General features: G+C 42.4%; 1 protein-coding gene across 1 annotated transcript in view; it reads left to right on the plus strand.

Moving 5' to 3' along the window:
• The first annotated feature begins 13,989 nt into the window (after positions 1-13,989).
• Positions 13,990-15,530, plus strand: part of SERTAD2 (SERTA domain containing 2) — a 110,185-nt gene continuing 108,644 nt past the window's right edge. The window contains exon 1 of the mRNA XM_040623408.1: positions 13,990-14,682. The gene's annotated coding sequence lies outside the window, so the exon portion shown is untranslated. The remainder of the gene's footprint in view (positions 14,683-15,530) is intronic.

Raw genomic sequence — 15,530 nt, forward strand, 5'->3', positions numbered from 1 at the left:
AATTTGCTCAAACGGGTTAAGACACAAACCCAATGAATTCAGGGAAAAGATGTTTCTGTCTGGCTTTCTGTATTTGCTAAATGCCAACTATTCAAGCTGTCGAATTTATTTGGGAGAGGAAACATATAAAGGGAAAATATTGCACATTTCAAACAAAAGCAAAGTTTGTCTTAGGGTTTTTGGGGGTTTTTTGAAATTGTGGCTTTCGGATACTGACTTTATGCTTTTAGATGTATGCTATCTATATAATTATGGGTGATTAAAATAATTCTTACCTAGTCACATTCACATTTGCAGTAATTAAAACAGGGAATTTTTTCAAACTGTAATTTATTTCTCATAATTTGGTTGTTTGTGCTGCAGTCAACTGAAGAGGAAGCCTGAGGATTATCTTTCATCTCAGTTTCTGTTCAGTTTCACTTTCTAAACTTCTGGGTCGACCAACGAAATACTGCCTTTTAGGTTTATTAAGGAAAAAGACATATGTACATATAGCCCTTTTTAAAGAAAAATTTTTAGAGCAACTTTAGGTTTACAGCAAATTGAGAGGGATATACAGAGATTTTCTGTATGACGTCAACCCCCACACATGCATAGCCTCCCCCATGATCAACATCACTCTCCAGAATGGTAAGTTTGTTACCAAGAATGAGCCTACCTTGACACATCATAATCTCTGAAAGTCCCTAGTTTACCTTCATGTTCACTCCTCGTGTTGTACATTCTGTGGGTTTTAACAAACTTATAATGACATATATTCATCTTCATAATATCATACAAAGTATTTTCACTTCCCCCCCAAATTTTCGGAGCCCTGTGTAGGCCTGTTTTTAAAAGCATAGCTAAACCACAGATGGGTTACCATGCAGGTAATTCTAAGACAGCAAACTGGAAAGCCAAATAATAGTCAATATGCCATTCTTGCTAACACCTAGTCTATAAAGTGAGGAGTGTCTGCAATAACAGTTTTATAGCATGATTTTGCTGTGGAGGATACTGTATCCTAATACTGCGTAAGTATTTGATGAAGTTAAAGAATGATTTCGATAGCAACTGTTAGAGTGCACTGCAAAACGCCCCTTGTGAAAGACAGTTTGGCAGTAACCATCACATTTTAAAATGCTCATGCCCTTGGACCCATCAATTTCACTCTTGGGAGTTTATGCTACAGAGGCAGTACATACATGTGATCGTTGCAGCGTTTGTGCTAACAAAAGGTTAGAAACATAGAAATGTCCTGCAGTAATGGTATATCTATATAATGAACTATTACAGAGCCTTGAAGAAGATTAAAGCAATCCCTTTTTGTACCAATTGGGAAGTACCTCCAAGAGGTGCTGTTAGGGAAGAAAGAAAGTTGCAGAAACAATATAAAATACCATCATTTATAGTTCAAAAACAAATATAAATGCACCTATTAACTTTTATATGTATCAAATGTGTATATATACATTTCAAATATATATGGAAATATTAATGAAACTGGTAACAATGTTTGCCTCTCGGGAGGGAAGAGGGAGGCTAAAATGGGAGAGAAACATTTCCTGTTATCTATCCTTTTGCATCTTTGAATTTTGTTTGGTGAGTATGCACCATTGATTACTTTTTTTTTAACTAAAAATACCTTTAAATTTCTTTATAAATTTAACCACATATGATAGATCTCTCTCTAATTTGTAGCAGTTCTATATTTGAGATTATTGTCATTTTAGAGAAGTTTACTGTGTGGAAGCAAAACCGAAAAAAGCTAAGCTAAGCTTTTATCCTCAGGACTCTTTTAACCTAGCTCTACCTGAGCTATGAATCATCATTGAAACGCTTCTCCCAGAGGTTGCTAGAACTCTATTACCAGCATTTTTAAAGAAAACGCTCTGTTGTTGATTTTTTTCCCTCTATTCTTAGGGCGTGTTATGAATGGTAGCAATGGCAGGGTTAAAGGTCTATTTAGCATCTATTATAAAATAATTACTTAAAGAGATTTATAATTCACCCATTTTATTTTGCACCAGGCTATGACTTAAAACAAAGTCTTATTTAACAGAATTCATACTTCCTCCCATGATTTTCTATAAGAAAGATCAATTGGTTAGATTTCACAATATTCTAGTGAGGTAATGTGCACGGAGTCCATGTGCCTTCATTACAAAAGAGAAGAAACAGAGGCCTTGGGGAGACCGGGGGTGGGGGGGGGGAGGTGCCTTTGAGGTGATACCAGATCAGCCAAATTATTTCTATTTTCAGTTTCATTGTAGGCGTTTTTTTTCTTTCCAGCTGTGGTGAGATATAATTGACATCCAACATCGAGTGCATTTAGGGTGTACAATGTGTTGATTTGATACCCTTACATATTGTAAAGTGATATTGTAGGTATTTCTTACTTAAGTTCATGTAAGTTTATGTTGTTACTCTTCGGTGTAACAACGGGAATGGGGTAGGATTGGTGTTGCCAGGGTGGTTTCCTTCAGAGGGCCCAGCACCAAAGCTCTGTGATGAGGATGACGATGACTACCAGGAGGAGGAGGAAATGTGTCTTCACACAAACAAAAATATCACACATTTTTGTGTATGCAAACTAATGTACGCAGAGCACTTTGCCAGAGTCACGCACTTACAAAGGGCTCAAAATAGAATTATTATTGGAATGGGGAGAAGTTTACAATAGTCTCCTGGGTCACAAGTTTTGTTTGGGGTCATAGGATAAAGCTGCCCACAGACCATATGTCACTTTCTTAAGAACTGCAAGGGCCCCGTGCAATGCTTCCCACTTTCAAGTCCCACCAAAGAAACCACTTTCATGATTTGAACTATCTCTAGGCACCAGCTGTAATATTATTTCTAGAGGGTTTTTAAAAACATTCATTCAAGCTAACTCTGCTCTCTACCTTAGCTTTGCTCTAAGCAATAATCATGGCTTTTAGGTGTCAGTGGTATATATATGTGTGTGTGTGTATTATCTAATATACAATATTAGATAAAATACATTATTTATATAATATTAGAATAAAAACCATCTGCGAACCTGCTGAAAGAATCTCACGCAGCGTGTCTACCCTGTTGGGACGCAGAAAAGGAGCGCTCACCACGCAACTGTTTGACAGTGCTGTCCCACCCCGCAGAAGACCCTGTGAGACACTCGGCAGCTACTGCTCCCCCTCAACATCCTCCATTGAGTTTGGGGTGGCTGCCCCGGACGCTGGAAAACATGATAATCACCTGCTGCTCACGCTGCAGGGCCGACGCTGTCCGAGCAAGAGAGCTTTTCCAGTTCCCGGCCGTGCGTGATTAGACCTGCGTATAGCCAAGCGTCTGTGTGTCCGTATTCTGGCGTACGCTTACATTGCTGCTCAGAAATGCCACTTCCAGATGAATGTTCTCCAGTCACCTACTTCAGAACAAGATCAAATTGTATGGGTATGAAGAGGTTGGGGAGGGTGAGAGTATTTTGGGGTAAGAGTCCTGGTATGTGTGACCTGTCTGGGAAAAGCCGCAGGACACAGAAGAGTGAGGTTGTGGCAAATTGTATCTTATGGAACTGGCCTAAGATATATTAGCCTATATGATACCATGAATACAAAAGAATATATGAAAAGTGCAGTTTTAAAACAAGTAATTCATTGGACACTCACATGTCCTGCGGAAGAAATAGAATATCGCCAGCCCCTTAGAAGCCCCTGTGTGTCCATTTCTGAACATATTCATCTCCCTGGCTTCTCTCAGCAACCACCTTTCTGAATTTTGTTTTGCTTTCTAGTTGTAACGGTTATGTACATATTCCAGAAAAACAGCGTTTACAGTTATCCGCCTTTGACCTGTAAATAGATGGACTCTTTGGTGACTTGCTTTTTTCACTCAGCATTCTATTTGTGAATCTCATCTAGCCCTTTCCTCTCTCTCCTCATTGCAGACCTCCAACCCAGATCCCCTCTGGGACGTTCCCATTTATCTTCTGTCCAGCCTCTCGGTTGACCGATTCTTCCCTCTAGAATTCGCTGGGCAAACCACCACCAAATATTCTCCCTTAAATGTTAAGTTACCGGAGCACCTGTGTGGCTCAGTCAGTTGAGCTCCCAACTCTTGGTTTCTGCTCAGGTCACGGTCTCATGGGTCCAGGGATCAAGCCCTGCATCAGGCTCTGCGCTCACCGAGGAGTCTGGTTAGGATTCTCTATCTTGCCCTTTTCCTCTGCCCCTCCCCCTGCCCTCTCTCTCTATAAAATAAATCAATAAATCTTTAAAAATTTTTTTATAAATGCGAAGTTACATGTAAAACTGTTTCCTAGCAGCATATTCAGTGAGAAATGTTTGTTACATTGACAAATTTTGTACAAATATATATTATAAATCACATTTGGACCAATATGTTAATGGTGGTTCTCTCTGGACAGTAGGATTATAGATAGTTTAATTTTCCTCTTGGTGATTTTCTGTATTTTTCACATTTTCAGTGAATAAAATGAAACATTGAAAGTGAGGTTCAGGTCCTTTCAGTTTTCCACCTCCCAGTGGTTTCTGGGGTGTGACTGGTGGAAAGCGAGGAGTGTGGGGCCCAAGAGCAGAGTACAGACCCCCTTTCTCAGAGACATATTCCTATTTACAGCTCTGCTTTCTGTCTCATCCCCCTCCCCACACTCCAGAGCATTGTTCTCTCAGCTGAGGCAGGACAGCCTGGCCCTTCATCCATCCTTCCAGACGGGGCCAGTATCATGGATGTGTCATCGGTGCAGCCACACGGGGCCCCACACTCGGAAGGGCTCTCTGCTGTGTCAAAATCTAGATTTTATTTCTGAACCTATGTTTTGAAGTGCCATGGGACAAGGGGGCATGAGCAGAGGGCTCACGGATGTCTGCTGTTCTTGCCCCCCCATGAGCACAGAACTCGGGTTGTCCCACATGCTCAGGAGTTCAGCAAGATGCAAGTGTGTCTCATCTTTGATTGAGTAAGTGGGGGCGCTGACAGCCCAGAGAGGTTGGGCTTTCTAGTCAAACCAGGACTTGTTTTGAAGGCAGAAGAAAGGGCAATGGCATTCTAAAAACATGAACAAGCAAAGAACCTTATCATATCCTTTCTTACTTTTGATACTGTCTCTAGTAGGCAACCACGTAGGCTGAAAACAAAGGCAGAGAAGGAAAGAGAAATATCGGGCGCCCCGTGGTTGCTTTTCCTTTCAGTCTTTCCTTTACACACCTGTAAGTTGAAGGAGAGTGCTGGTAGAACGTGCACATATCAGCAAGTGAAATAAAAATAGTTGAATTAGTTTTGTGAGGTGTGTCCATTGTCCTGGCAAGAATAACGTACATATGCACGGACGAGCTGCAACACCTGAACTGGATAATTTCAGTGATTCTGCTTCTAAGTTAAATGCTCTTATATTTGCATTTAGAATTGGTATTTCACGATAGAAAAATGAACAGTAAAATTCAGCTAATAATTTAGTTTTTAAATTTTTCATTTACTTAGAATACCATTAAATACATGTTTTAAAAAATGTGACAAGTTGAGAGAGAGACCGTGGAAGAAAGAGAAAACCTTTTTATTCTAGTATCTTTAACAGCACTTTTTTCTTGGCTCCACAAATTGTACTTCCAAGCCCAAGGTTTATGTTGCCTTGAGGCTTATGAAAACTCAGGTGTTTTTTTCTAAAACTATTGTCTCTGCTGTGAGTTCTTAAAGCCCATTTCAAGACCTGGAAGTCAAGAGCTCACTCTTCTTTCTTTCTGAGTCTCTGTTGCGCAATATCCGTACCCTGAGGGAAGGGAATGGGGTATAGGAAACGCAGGGAAAGCACACTGGTTAAAATCTCAGAATAGTACCCTCTCTAAAAAACAAAAACCGAACGACACCTAGCAACTATAAATTTCTTGAAGGCACGGACTTTCTCTCTCTCCCCCGAGCTTCCATAGTGCTTTCCTCTAATAGGTATTTGATAACTGTTTGTTCTTTTCCTCAGTGTTTGCTCAATTAAATTTAAAACACTCTTTTCATCAAGCTATGCCAGTTCTCAAACACCTTCAAAGGCTCCCTATTGCCTTATCCTATAAATTGACACTCTTAACCAGGCATTTAAGGTTCTATAATCTGGGCTCCATCTGCTTTTCTAAATACATCTCCTAAGACTCCCTACAACTCAGTAAGTAATTGTTGAACAAATATGGAGTGATTGGATTACACAGCTTCTAGGAGTTAGAAAACCCACAGATGGATAAATCGTTAGACCTTCTAGGGTTAGATTCATGTAATAGAAGTCAGCTAACACTGATGCCCCAATACTGAGTGTCACAGCCCCCAAATGGTAAACGTAAGATACGCGATCCTGAGAACGGTCATCCCTGCAGGATCACATTCTGGCTTCTGCAAAAACCAGAGATCCAAAGCTAGCCGGAGAGAAGCCTGCCGCTGCGGCTTAGATCACCTGGAAGGGGTATAGTCCGCGGGGCCTCACAGGGCTGCTCTGCGGAGCTCCCCACCTGGGATCAGGCAAGCTCCTGCATATGGGGTTTTGAGGGCCATGAATTCATAGCCATTACTACGGGTCAGAATTTCATATGCTAGTAATGAGCCATTAGGAAAGCTTTGGGCAGAGACAGGCTTTTAAGGCAGTATAATCCAAGCAGGGGCTATTCTCAGTATACCTTTGCGGGAAACAATTGTGCTTCCCAACATGCCTGCCCGAGGAGATTCACGACCTGAGAGGGCACGGAGAAACTTCAAGAGCCGTCGCATCCACTCCCCCGTGTTTAGGTTAGAAAACCCCCAAATCTTTCAGAAAACGCCCATCTATCCCCAGACCTTCTGGTAACTTCTTCCCTTGTTTATCCACCCTGATTTCAGGGCGCTATTTCTGATCTCTAACCTAGATCTCTACAGCTCATTATCTTTTTTCATCTCCTCCCTCCCCATCAACTTTAAAAGGCCTTTGTGTCTACGGCTTATTGACACAAAGCTAATATTACAATCACCGCTATTGTTTCATCCTTACGGTTATTATTAGTGCTGCGGCACACCAGGAGGTATATAAAAATACACAAGCAAACACATTTTTAGGTCAGTCTTGAAATAAAGCTTTTTAAAAATCCACAAATGTTTGGGTGTTTCTCACTTGGAAATGGGGAAGTCGGCAGATGTGAGTGGTAGAGTGGCAACAAGGCTGTACAGGGTTCTGTATCTCTGACTGGGGCTCACTCTTCAAGAGCTATTGCTCACTTCCCATCTGGCTGGAGAAGGAAACTTACCACCAGATGCATGTATATTAAATATGTGTGGGGAAGCGGGGAGGTGATAGGGAATGCCATGGCGGGAGACGCTGTGGAAACCTACAGGAGTCTACCTGGGGTGGAGATGGGGGGCTGTATGAAAACCTGCCACGGCTTCACGTGAAAACTGGAAGGGCATATGTGAGTCAGAAGCGAGCTGTCACAGCACCTTCCTTATCCTTCCCTCCAAGTGCCCCAGCTAAGAGCAGAAACGAAAAACATCCAGAGGACCATGGCTTACAGGATCTTGTTGTTTCTTACCTTTCTCACTTGTAAAACGTTTTAAAGATTTATCCATGCTATAAAATGTACATTTAGGACATTACTTCATGTTATTCCATAGCATCTGCTCCATTTTACTTACCTCTAGGACAGGTGTTCTGTACCTAAGTTTGCCTACAATCCACCACTAGCTCAAGTGCTGCTGTGATGAACATCTCCAGTTGTGCCCGCTTACGGACCCGCACAAGAGTTTCTTTCTTAGTGGTGTGTATCCCCAGGAGCGGAACTGCTGGGCCATCAGGAAAACATCTGCTACATTTGATGACGGATTGCCAGATAACTCCAAAACGGCCTACCGGGGCTTAACTCCCAACAGCAGTGTACAAGGATTCATGCTCCCTCCCATCCTAGCCAGCACTTGGTGTTATCCAACTTTCACACGTTTGTCTATTTCATGGATGTAAAGAAGTATCTTGTCTTACTAAGCATCTATCTGATCATCAGCCAGGTTGTCTGTCTCTTCATCTGCTTTTTATTTTCTCAAGGCTCCCTTCTGTAAATTTGCCTCTTCATATCCTTTGGTTATTTTGCTACTGTGGTTCCCCCCCGCCATGATTTGCAAGAATTCCTAGTATATTCTAGATATTAATCTTTTGTTGGTTTTAGCCTTTGGAAATACCCCTCAATCTATCAACTCTCTCTTAAATTGTCTATGATGTTGTTGTTGAATAGAAAACTTTAATTTTGATGCAATTAAGTTCATCGTTCTTTTGGTTTTATAGTTTATGCCTGTAGAGTCTTATTTAAGAAGACTTTTCCTATCTTAAGTCTAGGCTCCAAAGCTATTCTGCTTTTAATCTCTATTGGCCTAACAGGCTTCCCTTTCCTTTTTAGGCTTTGTTAATTCATCAAGAGCTCACCTTTACATAGAGTATGAGATACGGGTACGACTTTATTTTTCTCCATGGTGAAGTAATTTTCCCGTAATTATCTATGAAACAAAACCTCTGTGTTAGATTGGATTATTGTTCTCGATCCTTCATGTCTTCCCTGCTATTGAATTATACAGGTATGCCCTTTGCCATGTGATTTTGTAGCACCTTCTACTACTGATGTTGGACTTGGCCGTGTGACTTACTTGGCCAATGGAATGTTAGAATGTGCGATGGGAGCAGAGGTATTCTATGTGTTTGAGTGACTTGGCTTCACCTCTTGAGCTTCTGTAGTTGCCAGAATGAGACATGTGTTGAAGACCTGAACATAACCTGTGTCCTGGAGCTAAGCCCAGTGAATTCAGTGGAGCCCAACCAAGGCTTGATGGATCCAGATGAGATCAGCAAATCTCCGTTCACACACAGACCCAAGAAGGAGAAAAAGCAACAGCTGCTATAAGCCACTGGTTTTCTGTGGTTGTCTGTTATGCAGTGTTATCATTGCAGCAGTGGTTGACTATCTCGACGTGATTTCCTTATAGATTTGTGACGTCACCCTTATCACATACCAAGTTCTTATAGGTAAATGGTTTGTTTCCGAGTATTTTATTCTGTTCCACTATTCTACATGTCTGTTACTATCACTTAGAATATGTCTTACTATATGGGAGGGTAAATTTCCCCTCTGATTTTCTTTTTAAAAAATGACCAGATTATATGGAATTTAGTTTTCCATATGTGTTTTAAAATATTTAAATTCCTCAAATCCTGCTACAAGTTTGAATGGTTTGCACTGAGTTTATGAATAAATTCTGAGATTATTGATATCTTAACAACGTCATTATCCTATCCACAAACATTATACATAACCCTATTAGGGTCTTCTTTGAGGTCTATGAACAAATTTAACATCTTTTTCCATAAAGGTTTTTGCATTCTTTCTTAGGTTAACTGCTAGAGACTTTATAGTTTTGCTGCTATTGTAAATAGTATCTTCCTTTCTAGTTTGTTAATACTAGTGTGTAGGAATACTTTTGGTTTTCATGAATTGATTTTGTATTTGGGGATCTTGCTGTATCAGTTAGGATGGGGTTTGGCTATAAGTAACATCACAACATACATATGCGTGTACGCACATAAGCTAAAATAACAGTGGCATGAATTAGAGGTTTACTCAGGAAGTTCAAGAAGACTTGAGGTAGATATTTTAAGGCTAGGGCTGGTATACCAGATAACTTCTGTCTTGTTGCTCCACTGTGTGTGGCTTCCATACCCAAGATCAGCTCATGGTCTAAGATAACAGCTGAAGCTCTAGCCATAATGTCTTCATCTCAGGTGGTAGAAAAAAGGATGAGGCGTACCTTCTCCCTTCTAGGATTTATGTCCAATGCCACTTTTAATCTATTACCTGGGACATGGCACTACTTACCTATCAGGGATGGTGGCGAATGATGTCTTTGTTCTGGCTGGCCATGTGTTATGCTAAAAAAAAAAGTGTAGTACAATGGAAGAAAGGGAGAAAAGCATCTCTGTCCCCTCGCCGATTTCTCTGATTATTTCTAATAGCTTGTTTCTATTGGGTATTTTATATCGTTGATCAGGTTACTACAAACAATCCCAGCTTTATCTCTTTCCTTTGGATTCTTCTGTTTAATTTCCCCTTCCTTTTACAAATCTTATCCTGTTAGCCAGGACTTTCAGTATCATGTTAAACAGTAGGGACATGTTTGGCTTGATCCCACACTTAAACGCAACGTGTTTTAAGTAAATCTATTAATTAATAGTTTGTTGTATGTTTTGGTCCTTCATAAAGTTAAGTAAATTTCTTCTTATTCTTAATTTTCTAGAAGTTCTTATTGTTAATAAGTGACGCACTTTCTCAAATGCTTTTTCTCTCTCAGTCTTTTTGAGATGAATTACTGATAAGTTTTCTGCTATTAAATCATGCTTGAGTTTCTGGAATAAACCCTACTTGATTTATTATATTTTCATGATAGATAGCTAGGTAAGAAGCTAGAGAGATGTCTCAACTAAAGATAGGAAAACGAGGCTCAAGGTTTTTCTTTAGTTCGCTTGGAGTAGGCATGTTGGATTTGGATAGCTAATACTCTATTTAGAATTTTTGCACTTACACTCATAGGTGAAATGGGCCTATATTTTTCTTAAACTGTCTTTTTTCAGATTTAGAATCTAATTCTGCTAGTTTCCTTTTTTTCTGTTTCTGCTTCCTTTTGCTCGTGCTGCCTTTTTTTCATTTGTTTTGTAATTTGGATTGTGAGCTCATGCTTGTCTTGTTTCTATCTGTGGGGATTCTGAGTCCTGGGTTGAATTCTCTATTCTCAATAAAGAATGTGCTTTAGCTTCCTGATCCGTGTGGGTAGTATATATTCAAACTAATTTATAACTAGCTTATAATCCAATTGAGATCAGCTACAATAATATAAATATCTAAATAGCAGTAAAAGGGAAATAGTTTATAATCACATATTGCTCATACACTTTTTATTTTAGATTTTAAAAATTATCCATGTAACTCTAAATCATAACAGATTAGAAAGTAAAATAAGAAAGCAGAAGGAAAACTAGATAAAAATGAACTAAATCCTGCTTATCTATGACAAACACACTTAAAGTCTTCCTAGACTTTTCCCCAGGTTCCTATTTAAATGTTGCATGTGTGTACTTTTCAGACTCTCAGTTAGGTCCGAGACAACAAAAATCTCATATAGTACTTTTTTTTTTTTTTTTAATCATCACACTTCTTAGTACATCGTTAGTTTCACTCCACTGGTTAGAAGAAAAATTATGGTAACAATATAAATGTATTTTTTGTATGGTGAAATTTGAATTTTGAAATGTGACCCCTACATATGAAAAATTCTATCTCTGTGCACTTTGAAACTATAAACTAGTAAGTCTCACACATATCATAGGTTCATATATAACATCGACTATGGTGATATTTTTAAGCTTATAAAATTATCTGACTTCTCTATACTTTTAAGTGTCATGGTTATAAGGTATGACTATGATATTTATGAAAGACGATTTGCCAGCTTCGCCCTCTTTTTCAGGAATCGCCCTGCCAGTGTATAATACAGACTTGTGTACAAGAAACATAGAAAGGGAAGTGATCGTAAAAATAAGAGCCTGGAAATATATAGGAGAAAGGAAATAGGTATGTGTGAGAAAGGAAAATAAAAAAGAAACAAATACGGGTGCTCAAATTTTCAAAAGGAAAGAATAAATAGGGGTTCTCAAATCAAATGCTTATTTTGATATTTTAATATTCATTCAAGTCACCTGGGGTATTTGTTAAAAAAGCAGATGCCCAGGTCCCACCTACAGAAATGATGATTCAATAGATCTGAATGCAGACCCAGGAATCTGGGTGGGCCTTGGACAACCATTTAAGAAATACTGGAATTGAGAGAGCACAGAATTAGAAAATGACACATGGTAGAGACTGAAGGCATGCCAATAAGGGGGTAAGGGGGCAACTTCCGCCACAGGATGCTAAACCTGGGTATTTGGAGATCCTCTGAAAGATCCTAGTGTATGTCTAGACTCAAAATCTTCTGTGTTATTAATACAGTACGTAAGATAACACATTAACCAGGACTCAAGACTACAGGCTGATGGGACGCCTGGGTGGCTCAGTCGAATAAGAATAAGCGTGTGCCTTTGGCTCAGGTCATGATCCCAGGGTCCTGGGCTTGAGTCCCACATTGGGGCTCCTTGCTCAGCAGGGAGCCTGTTTCTCCCTCTGCCTCTGCCTGCCATTCCCCCTGCTTGCTCTCTCTCTCTCTGACAAATAAATAAATAAATAAATAAAATCTTAAAAAAAAAAAAAGACAGACTATAGGCTGAAGTCATGGAGTAGGGCTAAAATCAAAGAGGTAAGAGGTATCAGGCTGAGTATCACAGTTAGGGCTCAGGGGGAAGGATCAGTACCCTGAAACGACAATAATCAAGGAAAGTCTCAATATGGCTAGAGTAAGCCTTTGTGTTTGCTTATTATCTGTTCTCTGAATTTCAGACCACTGTAGGTTTTAATCTCATAATTATGAACAAAAATTATCTTGCTCACTTCAAGACCCCTTAATCAACTCTTAGGTCTCTCTGGTTGACTTGTCTGTGAAAAACAGATGTCTGGTATTCTAAGTGGATTTGAAAATCTTTTTGTAGGCATGCAATAATTTGCCTTTCCTTGGTTTTTTGGTAGGAAGCAATTGTAAATTTCAAATAGCGCGCAGAAATGCACCTTGTGGGAAAGAAAGTGGATTTTCGCCAGTGTCTTTGCTTTTGTGAGCATCTCTATTCAGGTTTACTGGTAATTAAAGTTGCTTCCAAGTAAAAGTGCTTAGAAAGTGTTAAGGTCTGTAAAATGATTACTGGACAGTAGGCAAGGAATGGGGGAAAAAGCCATAGTTCCTGGGAATTAGCAGCGAGAAGATCTAGCAGTGAGCGCTCCCTAGCATTGCCATCAGGGTACCAGGCGAGGACGGTGGGCAGAGAAGTGGGAGAAAGAGTAGTGCGGGAGGGAAGGTAAGGCATAGACACATATTTAAAAAGCTAAGCCTATACAGCTTCGTTCCTGCCAGGTTAAGAAGTGCCTTTTCCAGAAGCTCAATAAAGAAATGGTATGTATTCGGGAGCTGTTTCAACCTGTCCACACCCTACCCTGACTTCCCCAGAAAACAGGCAAGCAAAGAGGCTAATGCCATTGCCAAGCCTCGGGTCTCTGGCTTCCAGCTTCCTCAGATCCCAGAGCACAGCCCCGCAGGACCTCACAAGGAGTTGTCTCTCAGAGTGGGCACTGCAGGGATATGGGGCAAAGTTTTGATCCGATTCACTACAAATTTGGTTGCCCCTCGCGAGTGGGGTTTGGCCGCAGGGACTCCCCAGCAGCGCGAGGCAGAGACAGCAGCAGCAGCAGCCTGCAAGCTGAGTAAGGAGCCAGCCTCCGCCGCCGCCTCCTCCTCCGGTGCGGAGTCGGCAGCACAGCCAGTCCCTATAGCTGTCACGCCGCCAGCAGCGCGGCCCCTCCGCCACCCCCCCTTCCACCGCGCGGCCCCAGCCCTCACACTGTTATTTGCGTGACTGACCCGGACCGGGCGGGAGGTAGGGTAAGGCGTTGGCCCGCCCACTCCTTCCCCTCTGGCTCGGGGCGGCACCTTCTCCTCCTCATTGGTCACATGCTTGCGTCCATCACCCCCACGCAGCCTTCGGATTGGCGGAAGGCGCACTTCTGGCGCTAGGAGGGCAGAGTGACTCCGCCGGTCTCCGGCGCCTCATCTTTCCCTCCACCCCCCACTTCAACGTCCACCCACCACTCCCCACCCCCCACTCTACTTCCCCCGCCCCGTTCGCGGCAGTGTCCTTAGAAGACTCATTGGGCCAGGGGCGAAGCCAGCCGCCTATGGAGCCGCGCCGTGATTGGCCGACGCCCACGCCTGTCGGAGCGGCGGGATTCGCCATTCGCCACTCTCTCCGCTCCGCTCCCCGCCCCCCCAACGCCTCGCCCTCTCAGTCGCCTCCTCCCCTCCCGGCTGTTCCTCGGCCCCCTTTCCCCGCTGGTCCCCGCTGCATCTCCCCTGTCCAGCTGGGCGGGGACTGCTGTACGACTCTGTAAAGTCTGTGAGTCACTGCACAACCCATCAATCCAATTAAATGTCTTGAGCGAGCCGAGCAGGGGGTGCTGCTGCCGCCGCCGCTCGCCCTGCCGCGGCCGCCCCTGCTCTCAGCGCCCCTCTGATCCATGGCTGTCTGTCTGTACTTGTTACGGTGTAACCTCCTCCTCCTCCTCCTCCCTCTCCTCAGGAGCCGCTGCAACTTCCCCTCTGCCAGCCTCCTCTGCTTGGGGACTGCAAAGGCATGGGATAGATCCAGAGCCACTTCTCTCTATCTCCCCTCCAGCCCTCGCTCAATTCCCCCCCTTTAAATTAAAGTCTGTTCCTCGCTCCTCGTCGTTTTAGAGATTTATTTGTCAGTCTATTATTCCCCCTGATTTATTTTCCCTCCCTGGGGCAGGGGGTCGCAGGGGCCGGCGGGTTTATTTTAGGGAAGGGGCTCTCCACCCCCACCCCCGTTTCCCCTCCTCCTTTTTCGGCGGTGACTTGATTGCCCTGCTCCTCTCCGCTCCCACCCCTCGAACTCACCGTCCTGCACTCGAGTGACGCACCGACACCCCCCGCCCACAGCCCAGACGTCCCCTCCCTCGCTGCCACCCCGACCAGTCTTGGAGCTGGACCCGGTGCCGACTTCTTCGCAGAAGGGTGAGTACTGTCTTGGGTTTTGGGGGGATCTGGAAAAATGTAGCCGGTCCACTCTGGGGAGGGCAGCGATCACGTTGTGGGCTGGAGGTTCCTGGTCCGGCGTGGATTTGAGGTGGCGACTGCCTCCCTCCCTCGCTCCCTCTTCCCTCCGCCCCTCGACTCCTTATTCACCAGCTTTGCTGTATTTCTAGGTATTGCCAGACTTCCACCATCGGGGCATTATAACGCTTATAAAATGAGCGGAAATGGCATGTTTTCTGTCTTTAGGATGCTTAGTGAGCGGTAATAGTCAGCGATGGGATCTAATGGACTCTATGACCTGCAGAAAGTGTAGAACGTCTAATGGGTTCATTTTACTCCAAATCAAAGTTAAACTTTTATTTAATAAAGGCAAAGCGAAAGATATTTCTAATTTGAATGTGTTGGGATAGAGCATGGGAACACAGGTTGCCTAGTGGCATGGCTTAGTATTTTTATTTTAAAATAGTTTTATGGTTCCCTTTTGGAAAAAAAATGAATTCAGTATTAAGGACTATGAAGTCTTTGAACCTGTTGGAGGAAAGCAAGGTAAGATGGAAATCCAGCTTGACACTTCATCTTTATCTCGCCTCTATTCAAGCAAGGCATTACCACACAGAATTTTTTATTTCTCAGTCCCTGTGCACAGTGGGATGTGTTAAGGATAAATACGGATTTTTTTTCTTTCGATATCCATTTTTTGTATACTTCATGGCTCTTAAGCAATGTCATGCTACAGAATTTTGTAAAATTTAATTTGGCTCCTTGGTTGTGGGTGACTCAAAGGTACACGTACCTGCTGCCCGTATATGCTTTATGAGAATATATGC

Source organism: Ursus maritimus, unplaced genomic scaffold, assembly GCF_017311325.1.
Source record: "Ursus maritimus isolate PB19 unplaced genomic scaffold, ASM1731132v1 scaffold_6, whole genome shotgun sequence".
NCBI lineage: Eukaryota > Metazoa > Chordata > Mammalia > Carnivora > Ursidae > Ursus > Ursus maritimus.